At 31.8% G+C, this 22,026-nt stretch overlaps 1 protein-coding gene across 3 annotated transcripts in view; it reads left to right on the top strand.

Annotated features, from left to right (window-relative positions):
- Scp2 (Sarcoplasmic calcium-binding protein 2) overlaps positions 1–22,026 on the top strand; it is a 327,312-nt gene that overhangs the window by 181,697 nt on the left and 123,589 nt on the right. The window lies entirely within an intron of this gene.

A 22,026-nucleotide genomic window follows, 5' to 3' on the forward strand; every position in this document is an offset into this window, starting at 1 on the left:
TTAAGAGATTCCTAATAAATAATAATAATATAAATTCTTTTTTGATCTATCCTCACATGCACTTTATCTGTTGGATACGTTAGTGGTTATTAGTAGTTAATAACTGCCGGACTTTCAAGACTTTTCTTGCCGAACTGCCCGAGTTTCAATTTTCTTTTTTTATATTTTTGAAGTGGTGGCGTTGGCCTAGAAATTCTAGACAGAAAAAGCTGTGTAAGCTTCACAAAGTAAAAGATCACCGTTCTATAACTTTTAGTAGGACACCCAAACAGATCCTGCTTTATATATTGTAGGTTCAAACATACATTTTTTCATGTAATATTATGTAGGATAACTGAGCGTAAAACTCATACGTGAATTTCCTAGTGCCAGCGCAAAGAGAATTTGGGGAATTCTTTTAGGAATATGAAAGAGGATCCTAAAACTTCCCGTATATTTACAAGGAACCTTAAACTTTGTACATTGAATTAAAATTTTTGTTTTTTTTTGGGTATAGGTACCTGCATATTTTTTTCAAATTAAAATTGTTTTGAAAATAAGTACCTACCTAGCACTAATAACATTTTCGAAATAACGTATTTTCGAATGACTCTGAGCAGCAAAAACTGTCGAACGGTAAACTATAGCACAATTAAATTCGCAAAGATATCTTTATCTAGATTCAATTCATCATGAGCTATGGAGCTTTAAATTGGAGCTTTTTATGGAGTTTTTATTTGTGTGAACGTTATATTAATTCATTTCTTAAAATATTCGTGAATGTTAGTTAGATTTTTAAGTTAATAAAAATCGAGTTAATACAAGTGTACCCTTAAAAAAAACCATTTTTTAAGTCTCATTACAGACAGGATTTATCTTTAGACGAAAGTGGTAGGTACCTACCCAATCATGTATTTTCGTAATAATTAATTTTCAAATAATTCTCTATTAAATTCTCTCATTTTTTTCTTTATAAATAAGAAAACAATAAAAACCACTTATAATTTTTTTTTTTTTTTTTCATTGATTTTGAAAAACATTCTTCTCAAACTTATCAAAAAGATTCAAATGATTGATTCAACTGCCCACCGTATTACAACCATAGTAATTGTTCTGTCTTTCGTGATGTTTCCACGTTTTATGCGGTATTTTATTTATTTATTTATATATACGCCTAAAAAGGCTTTTTACATAAAATTGATACATGATGCAGTGTACATAGGAGAATATCTGATTATACAGGAGATGCTGACAGTAAATAGATGTAATCCATTAAATATGAAGCAATATTAGTAAAACGTAAGAGGAACATAAACTAAAAAAAGTAATTACAACAAAACTACATATAAGACAAAACATTAAAACTAATTTTATAGATAAAGAAGAATTTATTATTTTGTCTATTTTGTATTCCTAGTCGGCACATGGAATTTAATAGTAGCAACGATGGCAGGACTATCAATTAAGTTGTTAATGACTCTATATAACAAAACCAGGGCTCAAATAATTCTCCTGTCAGACAGTGTTATTAGATGCAATTGATTCATCAAACTGACATAATTAATGTAATCAATAGGAATTCTGAGCTTAAAATTTACGTACTTAAGAAATTTCTATGAGGAATGTTGTGAAAAACACAAAATTCCTCAAAGAAATTTAACACGTTTAATCGGTTAGTTATATCCCACTTGACATGGTCTATTTGCAGATCGACTAAAAAGACATTTTCAAACACATGTTAGTATTATTGAAGATATCGTATCTAATCATTGTTGTAGAAAAGTCTATAAAGTACAGTTCAAAGGAAAAGTTAAAACCAACCGTTAAAAGAAAATCCTAGCTTTTCGCCGAAGTAAAGTTTTAACTATCGATTGTAAAATCGAAACTATCCGCTAAATTAAAGTTAACGCTAACTTAGCTACAGTAAGAGGTGAGTAACAAGAATTATAAACGGTCTGATGCGCTTCCCATGCAGCAATATTACAGAGCGATCGCTTTCCTGAAACCAATCTAGCTAAAACGTAGTGCCATGAAATATGTTGCACCATTATCGTTAAAGCATACTAATTATAAATCAGGGAGTAAATGCTAGAAGTACCTACGTAATTTTTTTGTAATTTGATTTAAGTACCGAAAATCACTAGAAAAAATTCTTTATTTGAATTTCTGGATTGGTGAAATTATGGCCAATCTAATGTAGAAGTCAAAATGTTGATTCAGCGTTTTTTTACGATTGTTAATTTTGTGTTAAAAATTTAGGAATTTTTAGCAGCAGTTTTTTAGTTAGATTAGAAAAATTGCATTATAGGTTTAACAAAATATTTTTAAATACTTCATATTAACATGATAAGCTTTGTTGAGTTGAGTTGTTACAAAACGAAGTATTACAACATAATTAATTCTACTGTACCTATTACATTCACGGATAATTTAAAAGTTCCTGATTCATATTTTACCTCAAAGAAATTAAAGTTTTTCTGCTATTTTGAGGATGGATTATTTCATGGAATTTGAACAACTTCTCAAATTTCAACGTTCTTTTTCGGGTTCTGTGAAAGTCCTATTCAAGTTCTGTTATTATATAATTGTAGGCCATTTACTTAACAAAAGTGAAATAATAACAGAACCCGAAAAGAACTCTCACAGAATTTGAAAATCAACTTTGAAATTTGAAGAATTGTTAAAATTTTCTGAAACAACCCGTACTTAGTATTATTTTACAAATATATTTCATTCAAATATCTTTATTTGCCATACAAAGTGAATAATTTAATTTTTTATTTAATATTCTCAAAACTTCCACAACCCTGAAGCAATAATCCTCAAATATTAAGCTAGGCTTACCACTCACTTAAACTAGTAGACTTCATCCAACTACCTAATACTACTTTTCTACCTAGCGGGTTCAATTTCGGTGAGTGCAACTTCGAGTTCGAACATCGTTGTAGACAGTGTAGACTATAGAACAAACCTCATTACACTGCATGTTCACGGTTGCACCAGATGCAATCCAACTTGCACTTGGTGCAATTGCAGCTTTGGTCCAACAATAAGCTTAGATGTTTAAGTAGATTAGACATTTGCAATCAAAAGTTTCACAGATAAGTGCAGTTAGGCTTATTAGGCTTGTTAAGAAATCAGCGAAAGTAGGTGATGCAACAAATATTATTTTACGAAATCAGAGCATTGTGCTTTCACACAAAAAAAAAAAATAACAAGGTTTTAGAATTCCAACTTTCAAAATAATCATTAAAATAATTTTCTGTCAAACTTTTTTTTTTTGAATTGCGGGCAACCCGGGCGTTTATTGAAATAAAATTATCATATACAAACAAGTAAGTAACCCGCCTCACTAGAAGATTTCTGTTCTGAGGCGTATTCACATATATACATTCGTACACATATATTTATGTAACCGTATATATACCTATTAATCAATATGTACACATACATTCATACGCATACATACACATACATTCATACGCATACATACACATACATATGTACATTGTACATACACATACAAAATATTTTATTTATTTGAATTATAGTTGGTAAAGGTGAACGGAGTAAAACTTACTGATTAGAATTCTTACACTAAGAATCTATCATTAAAGAAGAAGATAATACTAATAAATCAAAACAAAACATGAAACAGAACAAGAACAGAAAAATAAAAAAAAGATAACGGTCGAACTAGCAATTGAACCTCGGATCTCTTGTTTTACCGGAACAGGAGATCAAGACTTCGAGAGTTCAAATCCTAATTTTGGCCATTATCTTTATTATTTTTCTGTATAACCTTTTAAATATGTTAAAAAGAAAAGTTGTTTCTATTATTATACTAAGAATTGTTTAAACTTATTTATAATCTGATTAAAATCGGTATTTCGGGCTTGAGTTAATTGGTTTCCTAATAAACTTTCAGTAAAACACGAATGTGCTATCGCGATGTCGGAACGCGTGTTCATAAAAATTCTAATATTTTTTATTATTATTGAATTCCACTGCGTTGTTTATTGTAAAAAACAAATTCCAAAGTCAAACATAGCTTTACTATTGAGAAGTATATGATATCAATATCATGAACTATCAATTCACACACAAATAAGTGATCCTACCACCACAAGTAAAAATATTATCGGGATGATCTTCAAACATTTTCACGTAGCAAAATATATTTTCTGGTTTTATCCAATGAAAAACTAACAGCTTTTGAGGGTTCAGTAATAAATCAGGCATAAATTTACTCACATTTACTATTTTTCACGTTTCATAATACGAGCTTATTATTCTAAGACATCTGGCGTTTGAAGTTTGTTTACGTCTGGAACCTAATGGGTTTTTTCACTATTCAAAATATTTTAAAAACCTTACAATATTTTATGTCACGTAATACCTTTTATATAAAAATGGTATCTATCTGGGGGTATAGCACGGTGAAATCGATAACTTTACAATATGGGATCGATAGGCCTACGATATAAATTTTATACCGATTTCCCTAGCACTGTAGCGATGGTTCATATACAGACCGATGTTGATAACGCAATAAATCAAAATCGATATACACTGACAACACATCTTTCTATGAATTGACATTCCTAAACGTCAGACGATACGCAAAACTTTAAAAAAAATAATAAATTGATAATATCGAATTGAAATATAAACTATAATATGCATTGGCAGTTCGCATGTACTTTTTGACACAAAAAGAGGAGTTAATTAGTTCATGCGGTCATTAACAACTATTGTTTCTCGAAGCTGGAACAGAATCAATTGATCGCGTCTTTATGCATTCATCAAGTCTGTAGATATTGTATTCGATTTATTCTAGTTCTTAGAGCTTAGATAGTTCTTCCCCATTCGTTAATAAGCCAGTTATTATGCAAAAAGAACGAAATTACCCAAAAAGTAGTGCAAATTGACACCTTGGAGGATGCTTAGAAAGTAGCAGATTTTGTTCACCGACGGTCTGAATGATATTCTGACCGTGCTTGCAAATATCACTAACTGACCATAGATGACAGATTTTGTCAATATCGTATTAACATAGGGATTTAACGATCATCCGTGCTAGACCTCCTGGCGTCATCTTCAACTTTCTTTCTTATTGCACTGATGAAAAATATCGAACAAACAATAAAGCATTCTGTCTTATTTTGAAACAGTTAAATGGACACTGAAAAGCTACATAGTTCATGATGGAAATGGTGGTTAATATTTTTTATGTTTTCAGAGCTTTACGTCCTACAATTTTTATCTGCATCACACAGATTTACTGCTTTATAGTTTATCCGGTCCTTGTATATTGTGTCTATAATTAATAATTCGAACTGAAAATTTTCATAATAACACGAGATTCCATCTGAGATAATGAAATCACTAGAATACGCATTGATGCAAAATAAACTTATAACAAATTCAGATAACGAAAGATACCTGCTTAACGTCAAAATAGACAACATACTGATGCAAACATTTTCAACAGATGAGTTATACAAAGAATCTAAACTATTCTGTCTCCGTAAACTATTTATTTTGCAAACTATGAAATGCATCTTTAAAAACAAATACAAATTCGAAATAAATGAAAACAGAATCAGCATTAGAAATAATAATGCATTTTATACTCCCCAAACGAACACAAAACAAATGCAAACACACTGCAGTTTCATAAGACCTCGTACTTTCAATCTTTTACCGAAAAATACGTATTCAAGTGATTACTAAACTTCCTCAATATTTAATAGAGTTAAAATTATGGCTTTTCGATACAGCAGTTAAAACTTTTTTTATTTAATTTGTTTCAATTTATGTTTCTCATAAAATATTCACCATAAATTACACTAAACACATAAAAACTTACTATACACTTATTGTAAACATTTTAAACAAACCGCTTAGACAAAATGTAATCTTGTTTTTGTTTTATATGCCCGTAGTTTGTTTATTTCTAGGTACAATAATACAATAACTTTTATATATTATCCACGCACAGGCTGCGCCTTAGTGGGTTCCCATCATTCGTATTGATTTATATAATTATTGTATGTAATTAATGTAAAAATTGGGAAAAAATAAAGGAAAAAAAATGTAAATTTACATAAAAGCTAAAAGAAAAGATACCTTAATAAATCAAAAGCATACGACATATTGATGACACCATGATATTGAAAAATTAGGAGACATAATGCAACGAGACAAGATACAACGAAACAAGACAGAAAGAAATACCAGAATAAATACAAAGATAAGCGACATACTAATGCAACCAGAAAAACATACGAAGACAAATGAGTCACTGCTTACTACAGATTAATTACTCTCGTCCCCTGGCAACACTGGGTGTTCATGTCAGAAATTGTAAAAACAAACAACTGAATAAAAATATTTCATAATATAAATCAAAAGTGACATGATGTCATGGCAACACTGGGTATTAATTTTTCATCTCAGAATGTTCTTTATTTACTTATATTTAACTAGTTGAAGTCTCCGGCAGTGCCCGGACTTCAAGTGTGCAAAATTTCATCAAGAAGTATCAAAATTTAATTAAAGAAGTAACGAAGATTTGTTCAAAAATATACCCACATCGTGTTATTCTTCTTTATTATTCGTGGTACATAAATTTAAATGTAAATAATTTTATGTCTTAAAAATAACGTGCCACATTTGAGATGAAAGTCTTAAATGTATGACTTATTGTAAGTTTTAATATTTTAAAATCAATTTAAAATTTTGCTTCCCCAAAGTGAAGGACAGATTATCGTTGAGGAAATTCATTTAAAAAGCATGTTCACTTAAGCTGAAATAAATAGGTTCGCTTTCAAAGTATAAAAGAAAATACGAATTTATTTATGAATTCAGTTCGAGGTGCTCAAAGCGTTTGGCCAGAAAGTCTTCAAAACAGAATATTAAAGAACGAATTAAAATTAAACGTCGATTTCGCTTCAATGTTTATTGCCAAAAACATACAAATCGGCAACTTTAAAATGGTTTGAGAAACCTGCAAATGACAATTCATTTCACTTCAACAATTCCTTTATTTGAAATATCGTTAACAAAGTACAAAAAACATTGGATACTTCTCAAAACGATACGATCAGTACGGAAGCAAATAGTCGCGTTATTAAATGTTACTCTTTCATTCTAATGGGGTAATATATCAGACAAATCCTCCCTTGAGATCAGGTGTAAGGGAGGAAAATTTTCAGTTTCACATGGAAAGCCTTCTGCCAGTCTACTTTACTTTCTCTTTAAGGGTGTGGTGGTTTATATGACAGAAGGGCAAAAGAAAACGCAGTAAAATTGCTTAGTTTGTTATTATGTTCAATTAAAGTTATTTACAGTGAAAGTTTTTATCATAAGAAGTGTAATTTTCTAAGGGTTTTTAGCTGTTTTAAACTGTATACTTTGGACCTTTTTGTTATAATTGTCTTTTAATGTAAATATCTTAATTTTATCGTACTTTACAGATAATATTAATGGTATTAGAACTACGTTGTTTCGCAAAAAACACTAATCTTACCATGAAAACTATGTAGCTACACCTTATTTTTATTCTAACAACCAGGGCCTCGATTCTCGTATAAAAGAGTGGTTCGACACACTCGTTGTTTGAGTGTGTTGACGAGACTCGAGAATAAGAATTTCGACCAATGTATGTACGAAGGGCCTGAATTGGAGAATCGATACCCTGGTATCCAATTCGGCACACGACTTTGTTCGAGTAATAAACTTTATACTTGAATTATGTGGATTGCCAATGAATAGTGAAAATATGCTCCGTTTAGCATTCATTAAGGCGAAGCTTAGTGCTAAATCACTATTTTGATTAATTTTTATTACGAATTGGTATATATTATGAATACCAAAAAATATGTTTATGATAAATGTAAGGTTTTTCTATCGTTTCGCTTGAGTAGAATACAAATAAATTACTCAATAAAAAATAAAAATGTAAAATATAAACAAATGCCGATCAGGACCGGACCGACATTTATTTCGTATATTAACTGCTGTTGGTAATGTCATCCGTTTTCAGATTATATCTGCCGAGTCTTAACTCGATCGGATGTAGGAAAGAAGGTTAACTTCCGCTTCCGAGATTTGCATTCATTCGTTCATTCTTGCCGAAAACCAAAGTCAAATTTATATAGATGTTTTTAAGTAAACTAAATTACACACTGCAGAGTAACAAAATTACACCCTACATAATAACAAAACTACACCCTGCAGAGTAACAAAATTACACCCTGCAGAATAACAAAAAGGGTAGTTTTAGTCGTAAGGCAACGTTCCTAGTTTACTTATAAACCGTTTCTGTTTTAATGGTTTGCTGAGATGTAACGTTCTCCACTACATTTCCAACGAAACCAATCTCTTTGAGATTAGAATTTGGACTGTGTGCTTGATTTATAGACGTTGGATAAACCAAATACGTTAGAATAGATACCTTGCGGTTACAAATGGTAAAACTGCAATTAATCCGATGGAATTCCAGCTGTTTCTTACTTAACTAGGCATTAAAAAGACGCAGAAGGATTACGTGGAAAATGCATTATACTAGCCCTGACGCTATCTTAGACAAGAGGTAATAAATGACTATCACTGTACTTACACCATGCAATGAATATTTTCATTGCTTCAAATCAGAGATGCATAAACTGTGAAGTCAAAATATTTTTTTATCTTGAATGATAGATCTACTTCTCCGTTTTCTGCACTCTTTTGCTACTTTATTACATACAGGTTCTTATTTCGGTTTCATAATAACTAATAATTGTTAAAATCAATACATCTTTAAAAAGTTAAATCAAGTGATTAAAAATCATATTTAGAAGTAAAAAAACTTGCCTGCACCGAAACCTAGCCCAACGTAACCTATTTAAAAACTTGCCTGCACCTAAACCTGGCCCAACGTAACCTATTTAAAAACTTGCCTGCACCTAAACCTGGCCCAACCTAACCTTTTTAAAAACTTGCCTGCACCTAAACTTAGCCCAACGTAACATTAAAAAAAAAAATTTCATCACTTTTTAAAAGTGTGCTGATTTATCACTTGTTCTGATTTGTCCGGTTACCCTTATTTGATAAAAAAATACGTTAATCAAAACTATTATATTTCATAAATTGTCATGGTAATCACTAATCTTATATTTTTGTTGAAACTATCAAATATTTTTTGATGGTTACTAAGAATAAGAGATTATATAATATATACAAGTACCTACAGGAAAATAATTTTAATTATTGAAGGCAATATATTAGCGATTCTCAAACGAACATTTGAAACAAAAAAATCAAGGACTTAAACACAGCACCTTCGCCTTCCGAAGGCGCAGCTCTACCAACTAAGCTAATCCGACCAATTTAAGGTTTTAGTCATTAAGTTATTCCAAAAAAAAAATTCGAAATTTTTAAAATCTTCTTTGTGATTTCCTCATTTCCGAGGGTCGTTCACTTCAATTTTACTTGTGGACAAATATCCTCCACTCCTCACGGTTATGCGCTGCGTAGAAGCTACGAAAACCGACGCAGTTCCTGACGTCAGTGATACTTGTTGATTCCAACATTGGTGAACATCTCTGCTCCTCCCTTTGCCTTTCCACTTTGCCAGTTGACCATAAGTTTCTCCAGGTTTGAGTTCTCAGTTTGTCCGGACGACTCTCATCTTGATGGTTTTCGTTTTGCCTATGTCACTCCATGCTCATGGCTTCTTTAGTCATGCAAATCCTTATTTACACTTGCGTTTCATAGCTTCTGTCGTTACTTATAGATGAGTTTGTGTACGTGAAGTCGTTCTATTCTGTGAAAGCAACGAAAGTGACAAGTTAGATGGGCAATTCACTTGCACACTTCGATACTCTGAATGTGTATGTCAGTAGTACTTCCTTCTGTATGGCGTTTGTTTGTGTGTGTCTAATGCGCTCTGGTGACAGTTGAGATTTGAGATATTAAGTTATAAATAAAGAGTTACCAGTTAGGCAGCTGCAACTATTATTTCACTGTTTAAGTTTAGATTTTAGTTGAGTTTTTGTAATAAAAATCACTACATAGAGTCCTTAGATTAATGTTTACTGTTAAATTTTGTGGAGCAAAAAAAGTATGTGTTCACTGTGACACTTGGTATTGTTGTTGTGTGTGTTGACGAGTATATAGTAGATCAACTATATACTCGTACTTTTAAGAAATGATTTTTTTTTTTTGGTTTTGATGAGTTGATTTTTAATAGCAGACAATCTGTAGAGTTAAAGTTCCTTTGATCTATGAACTCTGAACTTAAAATACGTTCATCCACACTGAAAAAGTTAATGTAAATACGTTCTAAGATAACTTACCTTGCAACGCTCTTGTGAAAGCTAAGATTGAAAAGCATTAATCTTGATTTAATCTTGTAAGTTTTGCAAGCAATATAACTCAGTCAAAGTTAGAACATCAGAATGCATCAGACGCTTAATCGATTGATTAATCATGAAAGATAGTGCACCTTATACAAACCTAAAATAAAAGTTAAATGCGCTAATAAAAACTTTGATCATTATTCTGACTTCTTCTCAAAAATTTCTCGTTCTTGAAAGATCTCTTTATTTTCCTTTCTAGTACCGTGTGATAAATGGGGTAGTATTGTGTTTCGTGGGTTTCTCATGAACTCTTTGATTAAATAAAACTCCAGCTTCAACAAAACACTTGGTTTTTTAACGCTATAGATTTACAATGGGCTCTAATATCTTAATTGGAAGGTGGTTGGAATAATATGAATCCCGACCTTGAGGTTTCTACTTATTTATTATTCCCTCGGTTTCTACAATTATCGGCAGCTAACTCCATCTATGGATAACCTAATAGACTAATCTATTGTCATCCATGGGTGAGCTCATACACTAATATCAAGAATATCACAGGCAGGTTTTCGGTTCTTCATTAAATTATTTCATATCTAAAATTCGATGTCGATTAATGATGGGTCTCAAAATTTCGAAGGGTAAAAAGTGTTTTGACCGCATGATTTAGAGAAATTTTAGATTTATTGAAAAAAATCAGCATCTAAACAAGGTTGAGGAGACATTTCGTTGGGATAAGAGGCTCAAATTAACGACCGACTTGTTGGTCGTAAACATAGCTTATGTGTTTGACGACCACGTACAATGTGTACGTAGGTACTTACCTACACATTAAAGGGGGTGACAGATTACGCTATAAGTTCAAATCGTTTTATATAACTCCAAACATCCGATAAAGACCTGTCAAGATGATGTGCTATAAGCGTGGGCGTGGCGACGATATGCGCTGTGATCTGCTAGCCAGGCTATATTTGAAAATTATTCGAAACCCTCTCTCCTACCTATGGTAGGAGAAGGAGTCAGAACAATTTACGGAGCGCCCTAATTACGCAGCTATCATCTGTCAAAGTGACAGCTCCTATAGAAAGAAATGATATTCCTAGCAGGCCTACAAAATCGATATTTTCGTGGTGTTTATTTTAATTGTTTCTGATGAACGTATTACTAAAATCTCAAATGTTTCTAGAGGGATCCCTCAGGAAGTTACCAATACATCGTCTAAAAAATAAAAGCTGGTGCTTACTACGCTTAATTTTATTGTTGAAAAACGTTTTAAAAAATTTTCCTAAAATAGTTTGAACTAAGGTACTGTTATTATTAATCTCAAATATAAATTTCTTACATCCGTAGGGAACCCTCTAGAAACATTTTAGATATTTTTTTTATGTTCATCAGAAATAATTAAAATGTGAGCGTCGAGCAAACCCGCGTTATAAGTCTTATGTCGCATTAAGAAATATTTTATTTAATCTTTTGGGTTTTACACTTATTCGAACCATTATATTATTTTGATGTTTGTTTGATTTGGTAATGTTTCCGAATGTTAAGTTGGTACCTACATGCACCTAACTCTGATTAGTGATCGACTGTTTTTATATTTACTTGCATACGCTCTTACTATAATGACACTTAGAAATTATTTCATCGATAAGGTTCATCTCTTGCAACTACTCGTATTATACTAGTTTCCGAATTCTAAACTCCTCAGGCTAATTTGTTCGGTTTTACACAGCTATTCCCCTTTTTACGGACCAACTGGTTTCATAGAATTTGTTCTCCTTTATTATCTTAGTGAGAAGTATGATGTAAACGGTGTTATAACGATAAAGCACTACACTTTATATTCAAATCTTGAAGTTAACTACAGAAGAATTAAAAAAGTGCATTTCTGTGAAACCAAAGGTTCCGACAGCAATTTAATAAAAATTTATGAAACTTGTGAATTTTTTTATAAATGATATTTTTATAAATGTTTGTAATTCTTTTTTTTAATATTTTTTTTTTTCAATGTTTAAACAAAAAACGAAAGGTAAGCCACTTTTAAAAATTTTTATATGTTTGCATCTTGAAAAACACTTTTAATTTTCGGATACGTTAAGAAATATTCCATTTTTGGATTTTATTGCAAAGCGGATATACATTCGATATAAAACCGAGGTTTTTCACAAATATAATGTTCAATATGCCAGAGGCCTGATGGGTTAAAGCGAAGCTTAATGCCAAATCAATATTTTGACTAATCTTTATAACAAATTACACCAATGGAAACCAAAAAATATGCTTTAGTTAATTTGAAGGTTTTCCTATGGCTTCGCTTGAGTTTTTTTTTTTTTTTTTTACAGTTTTACCGCACAAGAGTCCCAACTGCTCCCGTCTGGAGCCAGTGAGACTATGGCATCCCCAATTGGGGTATGTTGTGAGGCTGAGGGTATTGGGGAGGGGAGGGAGATGGGGAAGAGGAAGGTGGGGAAGTACCTGGCTATTCAGATCTGGTCACCAAACACGGCTAAAGCCATTTCAAGCAACGTTTCAATTCTGAATGGTGGTCTTACACCAGGGCGATACTGGTAGTATCTTCCACTCTGGAACGTGCCGCAAATATACTATATATTATTTTAATTAAAGAGTAGAATACAAATAAAAAAATTTATCACTCAGTAAAAAATATAAATGAAACTACTACAAAAAATATTTTTTCAATCGAAATGTATGAACGCTTAAAGGAAAAAACTTTTAAAAAATACAGTTTCATAGTTAAGATTATCTGTGACAGTTTCACTTGATTAAATTTTTTGCTTTCTTATAAAATTATTTACAAAATAAGTAAAAACCAGTTTTTTGCATGAAATCGAACGTTTCTTGACTCCGTTTGTCAAGCGATTTTAATGCATATTACCTACGATATAAGGTATACCAAGAATATACACATTTTTGGCTTGTAGCTTACTCTTAAACCAACTTGTTTTATGAGTACCTATGATGATTCACGGATGCTGGTGTTAAGACGGGCACCTCCGTGCAAACAATATCGAAAGTAGTTTCGAGGCTTATATACTAGCTTACACACATTTATACGAGTTCCCACTCAGCCGTGTGTGTATGGTTATTAATGTTGATGTGGCAACATTGCGTGATTAATGGTCTGATCGTGACGCGTGCGACAACAATACCCAAATAAAACCAGCATTATTATTTATATGGTATGCAAGCTTGCCCGTGGTCCGTTTCCGAGCTGAAAGCGCCCAGCCGTAGAGCAAACAGGCCAAACGATGGCCGAAACGAAATTAGACAACTTTATTTTGCGAAATTCAATCTAAAATTCATTTCCATCTCATGCCACATTATTGAGATAGAAAAACTTTTCTTGACCATTTGCAAGCGAAGTTTGGTCAGGACGGTGATGTTTTGTGATGTTTCCGTGATCAGAAGATATTTTATTACTTTTTAACACAATAGCTTTTTTTTAAGTGAAGTTTGTCTTGATGGCACACAATAATTATTGAATCTATCTCGTTTCTTATTATTTTCACTTCCGATACATTTATTTAGGAACTCAATGAAATGCCTGATCAACACATATATAAGTTTATATCTTTCATTATTACGTTCCGTATTAAGCCTTTTTTTGTGTGATACCTCACAAGACTGCCCCTGTCTGTACAGTGTGAACGCAGGGGAACCATGTCGCTACCCCGTTGGGCAGTGATATGATAAGGTCTTTTGGAAGGAATTTATTAAAGCGGGTCTTGAAAAGAGGGCCTGATTATATTAAGGTGGAAAAACAGATGCCGGTATCTCACATACGAGTGGATTTATACAAAAACGAGTCGAAGAAACGACCAGTTCTCGTGAAGCCAACATCAACTGTGATCGGGTGTTGCTTGTGTCCGTTTAGTTTAATGCACGTGCAACCGTTATACTGGAAATCAATGCTAGCTCCTTGAAGCAGGCTCCATTAAAATACCCGTACGAAAGGCTCAAAATTTTCGCATTGCATCTATGCATAAAAGATGACAATCGCTCTGTTAACAACGGACTGTCAATCAGATGGACCGCATTCTTTGCACAGAATCAAGTTAGGTTTATCTGGCCTCCAGCCCAAATTTTAGATAAATTAATTAAGGCGATGCACTACGTCGTGTAATATTTTAAATCAAGCCGTTATCAATAACATCCCTTAGTAGATGGCGATAAGGTTTAAATTCCCGCTTAACACCATCCACCTGTTTTGATTTATACAAGAAACAAACATGGCCTAAAAATGCCTTTTATTTTATTTTGTGGATGTTTAGGCAAAAAAAAATTTTTTCCGATAATTTTATAAATAATTTAATTTGCCACATTATACAATTAAATGGGTTCGTAAGTAAGAGATTTTGAACTTTAAATCAGTTTTCATAGGCCTTATACATTATTTTTTTCACGGGCTCATAAAAAGATTTATCTAAAAAATACTCGATTATTTCAAAGTTCAAGATGTATTCTACTCGCAGTATTTAATTAAGGCATCTGAAACATTTCTAGGTGACCAAATTTTCAAACCAAAAACACATGATTTTGCATTACTACGTAGTGCTTCGCCTTAATTAACAAATGTGAGACGAATTAATTAAATATATGTATCGTGTATAAGATCTTTTTTCAATTCTAAAAACGTAATTAGTTCACCTCCATTAATTAATAAGCCAGTTATTTTGCATAACAAACGACATCATTTAAAAAGTTGTATTTATTGACACCTTATCCGACACCGTAGAGGCCGCGTTAAAAGCAGCGGATTTTGTCTACCGACTATCAGAATCATATTCGCAAATATCGTTAACTGACCATAGATTTTTTTTCGTTTTTTTGTCAATATTTGGAACGCAATTATTTGCATTCGTCATTATAGTTTCGAATTATAAACTACTCAAACAATAATTTTTTAATGTAATGTTATTTCTCTTTTGTTGTTAAACCACTCCTAAACATGAGATTTTCTCTTTTAGGAGGGGTTCGAGAACAAAGGAGACACCGTATGCAATTCTTTTAGTATTTTCTAATCCAAATCATTCATTTATTCATATTAACATAGAATTTTTTTATATATGTGTACGTAACCAGTTACAAATTCCGTCTAACAAATTTACTAAAATCTAACTCAAACATTCTCCTACAGCGTTCTTTTCTCATAACTATGGAGTTAATTTTTTTATTATAAGTACCCTTTCAAATTACGAATAGTCATATAACATATCATAGGTTTGTTTTTAACCCTCCAGTGGTGACACAAAATTGTCTTACGTAGTTGGTGACGCCGGTCTCTAGGACCTTTGTTTTCAAGTTATAACTTCGGTAAATATAGGAAATTTATTTAAAAAAGTAAACGTTATTTTCATCTTGAGTATTTTTTTTTACACTCTTGTTTGCACATTTATTGAACTCCTTTGTAAAACATAACTCTCTGATAACTTTTATTGTACCTGCTTATATTGTTCAAACTCAGCTTATTATAGTATGTACTTTATACTTATTATTCTACTCCTAAACAACTCACCTGTTACGATGTATTCATCTAAAAACCTTCAATTATTATAATATTTTTACTTTGATACTCCTGTTCTTTTTCATGAGCCTTAATAAAATTTTTAAAAACAAATTAATTCTATTCAAATCATGCTTGTTCGACATTAGGAACTCTTAGAAAAACTTAAATACCATCAGTCTCACTAAACCCTATATCATTTCACTTACATATTTGGTAATGCCGGTCTTACTGACCAGTTTAGCGCCAATTTTCCTGCACGTGCGCCTCGAAATCACAGCCTGAATCGACAAAGGGAAAATAAATATTCGCGGTTTTACAAAAGCCCGGTCTCACAGGCACCTTGTTACCTGTCGCGGGTTAAAAATTTCCTGGCTTTGATTTCGTGATACGTTGATACGTAAAAAAATATTATTATTGACTTTACTAATGTTTTAATTTCTATATTTACTAATCAAGTTGTTTGTAACCTTTTCACAAATTCAAATCGAAATTGAATTCTCAAAACGGATTAAGACCTAAATGATTTACAACGTGTTTAATCGTTTATCTAGGAATAATCGAAACCTTAACACACAGTCATCATTTCTGGAAAAATAATAGTCGCTTTCGAGAGCGTTTATTCGCAATAATAACCGTAAATCAATTGGTATCCATTTTGAAACATTTAGAAATCTGCGAAAACGATCAAATTGATTGTTTGTATTTCGAACATGGAAAGTTCGATAACTGTAAACATTATTGTATTTCCTTACGAGAACAATGGCATGGGGTGGAATAGGTAAAATAACTATTGTATCATTACTTTTGCCTTTTTGTCTAGAAACTAGATTGTGGTTTTAATAGTTCTAAAGCGTTATGAACGGCCATCAATGGTTGACTATTCAAGAAGTCAACCCAAAAAAATGTTAATATGAACGTACCTGGTAATAGACGAGTGGTACGAATTTCAGGTCACAGTATCTTCATAATTTGTCGAGAGGCATTTTATAATGTAAGTGAAGAAGATAATAATTACAATCAATCTGAAAGAAACTTGAAACAGAACAAGACAAATAACACATCTGCCCTGATGATGGACACTGCAATGCTGTCCGAAACGTTGGCTAAAGAAGGAGTTAGCGCAACACGGCATAATACCCCAAAAACAAATAACAAAAAAAAAAAGAACAAGACAAATAAAAATTAAAAAAGGTAACGGTCTCAACTGTGAATCGAACCCAGGAACTCTGTCTTACCGGGACAACGCCTCTAACCATTCGGCCATTGGGACCTAATTATATTACCTCATTTTGTGAAACATCTTTGGCAGGCCTAGAGGGGATAAAACCGATTAAGGGGAAGGGAAGGATGGCCGCCAAAACTCTGTGCGATATAATTCGTTTCTATTCTCATTTAAGTTAGCAATGGATCTGTTCTAAGAAATTATGAATTCTTGAAATATATTTCGTTGTAAATATTTTAATGATATTAAGAGAATTGTTTAATACGAAAAATATAAAGACTTGTGTACTTTCATTTTCACTTCCTTCAACAAAAATCGTTTCCAATTTTTCATATCTAACATATCTACATCAGTAATTTAGATTTTATAGCACTCGGCTTGTAAGCGAAAGATCCCACAGTTCATCACCACACTAACATTTTTTATCGTCTTTGTGTAATAATTTATTTAAGTTAATGGTAAAAAAAACAGTACTGTATAATTTGTGTTATATTATGTACTGCTAATTTGTTAAATATTCTATATTTCTAAATAATTAACTCAAATTAGCGATTAAGTAGGTTAGGTATGTACCTGTAATCAAAAATTATTTTATTTGAAACGTTTATTTCTTTTGTTTAATTTTTTAAAGTTGATTTTAAAACAGTGTTCATTCGGAAGGTAAATTTCTGCAATTTATCTAATTTTTTGTGAACAAAAAAAAAAAATTAAATTATAAAGAAAATTGGCAATATTGGTTTTCGAAAGGCAATTTCATCCTGAGGCAAATATATTATAAATACTTTCAGCTTCACGAAACATGCAAATATATTATTTGACAGCCTCCGTGGTCGAGAGGTAAGGCTCTCGACTAGCAAGTCGAAGGTCGCGGGTTCAATTCCCGCATGCGTCAATTTTATTTGACGAATTTGTTTCATTTCACAATTTACTCATTTAAAATAATATAAAGCATATTTGCGCCTCGTTTCAGAGTGGAGAATACACTCCCATTATCACCCTGGTGTAAGACCACCATTCAGAATTGAAAGGTGGCTTGAAATTACTTTAGCCGTGTTTGGTGACGGCATCTTAAGAGCCATGTACTCCCCATTTTCCTCTTCCCCTTCCCACTACCTTCACCTTCACAACAAACCCCAATTAGGGATGCCATAGTCTCCCTGGCTCCAGACGGTTAAGAACAGTTGGGACTTTTGTGCGGTTTCACATAATTTATTTTATAAATCAAGTTATTTTTACGGGTCTGCCATAGTCCTATACAATTTCTGTTACAATCTGTACCGCTAGATTAATCTGCTCTAGTTCCAAGATCCCTTGGCTTAGCAGTATCGAAGAATATTTTGTTTTTAATACCTTTTTAGATTTTTTTTATCAAATGTTTTCTAAATTTTACAACGAAACATTCAGATGTAGAAATGTTGATAAGGGTTAATTAGGCCATAAAAAGGGTTGGTTATTAGTTCAACCCTTTTGGGGAAAAACATGAATAAATTTATTCTGAATTTATTGAAATTGTTTAACTACATTCAAAGAGAAATACAATTTATCTGTGGGGCTTATTTATATATCCGCATCGGCTCATTTATATCTAAAGATTTTATCAATGTATTTTGCCAACGATCTTTACAATCTTTTGAAATCTTAAACAGTCGAAAATGTATTAAAAAAGCACCCGTTGACCCTCTACTAAAAACTTGTTTATGTGGACTTATTTAGTTTTGTAAATACTCTTTTAATAAATTATTTTTTACGTTTCTGTTAATTAATTAAAATTTATTAATATCTTACATCTGGTAAAACTTTTTTTTTAAATTAACTCCACACAGGAGACACTGTGGATATATATTTCCCTCGAGGCCTATGTCATTTTTGGGGATGGTGTGTTGAGGGGCCTTTTTGAGAATAAAAAGGAGTGAACATGGGTCTTAAAGAGACTTATGGCAGAAGTTTTGATTTTCAAGGAAAGAAGCGCTAGTTTATTGTTTATAAAAAATAGAAGTTTTATTTTTTTAAATACTTCGATCAGGCACTAGTTTTTTATGCTTACAATAATCTTTATAAAATTCGTTCAAGTAAAGAAGAGTGGTTTTTTAATTACAGTGATCACCGACTTTTTAAACATAGTCCAACAAATATGACAATAAATTGGTCTACAATAACTAAATATATTTTTTAATTTTTGTCAACGAAATTTAAAACATATTATAATAAATTTGTTTTATTTGTCTTACAAAATAAATTAAACTAATGTCAAATAAAAAATTAAATTAAATTCTATTTTTTTACGCCGCTGGCTACCCCAAACTCCTTAAATATCCTGACTTTCCATATTATTCACGTTAATTTAATTGTTTGTACTTGAAAGCTTTCATGTCAGGTCGTGATAATCGGGAATATTTGGTGTTAGTCGTGACACCAAATATTTGACGCGAGATAATAGTTGTGACAAGTGACAAGATGGCTTATTAGTTTTAGTTAGCTTGTTTGTATTACCTTCAATAGTATACTGTTTTACTACTGTCCCAACTCCGTCTGGATCATAATACGTGCTTATTCGATATCTATATATAGGGTCGTGTACATATTTATGATAGATCCTATATTTGTTTTGTTTTATTGCATTCAAAAGCAATTATTCTTAAAATGTAGTAAATAGTTCAAAAACAGGAAAATGTTAGAATAAAATAAGTTAAAACCAGTAAAGTTTATAAATTAATCTCTGGTGCAACATTGTTTGGGATAATTGCGATGGTGTTTTAATCAACAAAGAGAAAATATTTTGAACAAAAGCTGGTCTACAAAAATACAAATATTATAATAAATCTTCCATTACCAAATGCATAAAGTTTTTGTAATTGTAATGATGAAATAAAAAATTTCCACAGAAATTTTGTTTGATGTTTTGAAAACCTTATAATGTAGTTATTACACGGAGAAAAAATATTATTGCTTATTTATTCAAAATCTCTTCAAATTTTTGGCAAACGGGTTAAAACCTGGATTGTAGGCCGTTTCCTGACAAATTTTTGGTTAATTTTTAATATGTTGGAACACATGTTGGCTTTGATAGTATACAATATCTTGGAACACGTGTTCGTGCACCTGCATATTTGCCTTGATAGTATACAATATATTGGAACACGTGTTCGTGCACCTACATATTTTCCTTGATAGTATACAATGACGAAATGTGGAAATATTAGGATTTTTATGAACACGTGTTCATACATCGTGATAAAACATACGTATTTTACTGAAAGTTTATTAGGAAACCAATCAATTTATTAGTTAAGGGCCCACAATCCCTTTTTTTTAAAATTGAAGAGATTCTTAATAAATTTCTAATATTCAATATTAGAATTTTTCTCCGTGTAGTTCATAATATATAGTGTAGCTGACAGCAGTCTCGATTACTTTTCAAAAATACACAAGTCCAAGTCCGAGAAAACCTCATTATATAGCAAAAAAAATATCGATAACTGAAAAAGAAAAACACCGTGTAATTATATGTACAATTTAATCGTTTTTACTCTGTAGATTTCAACAAACTCTTTTTGCAGAAGCCAAAAATTATAGTAAAGTGTCATCCGTTTTATCCGCTTTCTTTAAATCCGTACGATGGCAGTATTTGATAACGAAATGATAAAATTTACTAAATCCCCACAATAAAGAACCAGCAATTGAAAAAAAAACTCCCTAAAAACCTTTTTTAAATCCGCCAAAAGAGTACTAAATATAAAAAAGTGAAGCGTTAAAGATTTCTGGTTTAAGAATGATACGAACACAATGTAGATGACTGTTTGAGCAGCGCTACATAAAGGGGTTTAGGAAGATAATCCCTTTTATTCAAAGTAGAAAAGGGCACGAATATAGGGCGCGTCGCAAAACGGCAACTTTCATTTTTCGAGCACTGAATAAATACATGGTAAATGGGGCCGCAGCGCGCAGAAGTTGCCTCGAAACAGAATAATATATTTTTTGATAACATTTCACCTCAGTTTTATTTTATTGTATTTCTGTAGTTCAGCAAAGACTTAGGTTTAATCCTAAATTGCTGGATAGACTTCTTATTCCACACACACATACCTACGACACCTCCGTGTCTCACATTAATTTTTTACCGTCGTTTTCAGCTATCACCATTATATTGACTTGCCGTTTTTTACGCAAATCAGTATCATTCACAGACCAAGAGAGAATAGATGAGATGCAAAAGTCAATTCCTCGTTAGATTTCCCGTGGTAAGTCAAAGTGAGCTAAGTAGAGTCGGCCACGTGTTAAAAATAATGGTCGTCGGAATTAATTTCTGCTTTCTGCATCTGTTTTGACAAAAATGGTAATTATCCTGTCAATATTAAAAAAATATCGAATAAAAAAAAAAAATTATACCACTGTTTTGATATATCGTAGTACGGTGTAATTTAACTCACAGCTGTTTGTCGTTACACATACGAGTATCTCAACTTTTTTGGTATAAAAAGTCTATATATTCAAGATTAACTAATTGCTAAAAAGTACGTTTTATTTTACAGTAGATGTCCTTTTTTTAAATATACGTCAATAATTCTTAAGACCCTCGAAATTTGCTTCTAAATTCGATACTTAGAATGCATATCTACAAATAATAACGTCTTCTATTAATTTGTTCCATTCGGTTTGTGAGGTCGATAATCTAATGAAGAATCCACATAATTACCGTCTATTATTATTCTGGGCAATGAGACTTACGTATTATGGTTGTTACAGCCGATCTAGTAATCTTATATTGATGGAAACTTTAAATAAAACGTAAAAGTAACGGAAATGGGAAGTATAAACATGATTTTAAAAACATTTAAATTACGTACCTAGTACAAATATGGATACATGTATCTCTTTCCCCCTCTTCTCAGCTTCTCCTGCCTCATTAAAAGTACCGCCACTGTTCTCCGAGAATATTCTCAACAGACAAA

Source organism: Hesperophylax consimilis, chromosome 14 (assembly GCF_061612785.1).
Source record: "Hesperophylax consimilis isolate HC1 chromosome 14, BYU_Hcon_1.0, whole genome shotgun sequence".
NCBI classification, from domain to species: Eukaryota; Metazoa; Arthropoda; class Insecta; order Trichoptera; family Limnephilidae; genus Hesperophylax; species Hesperophylax consimilis.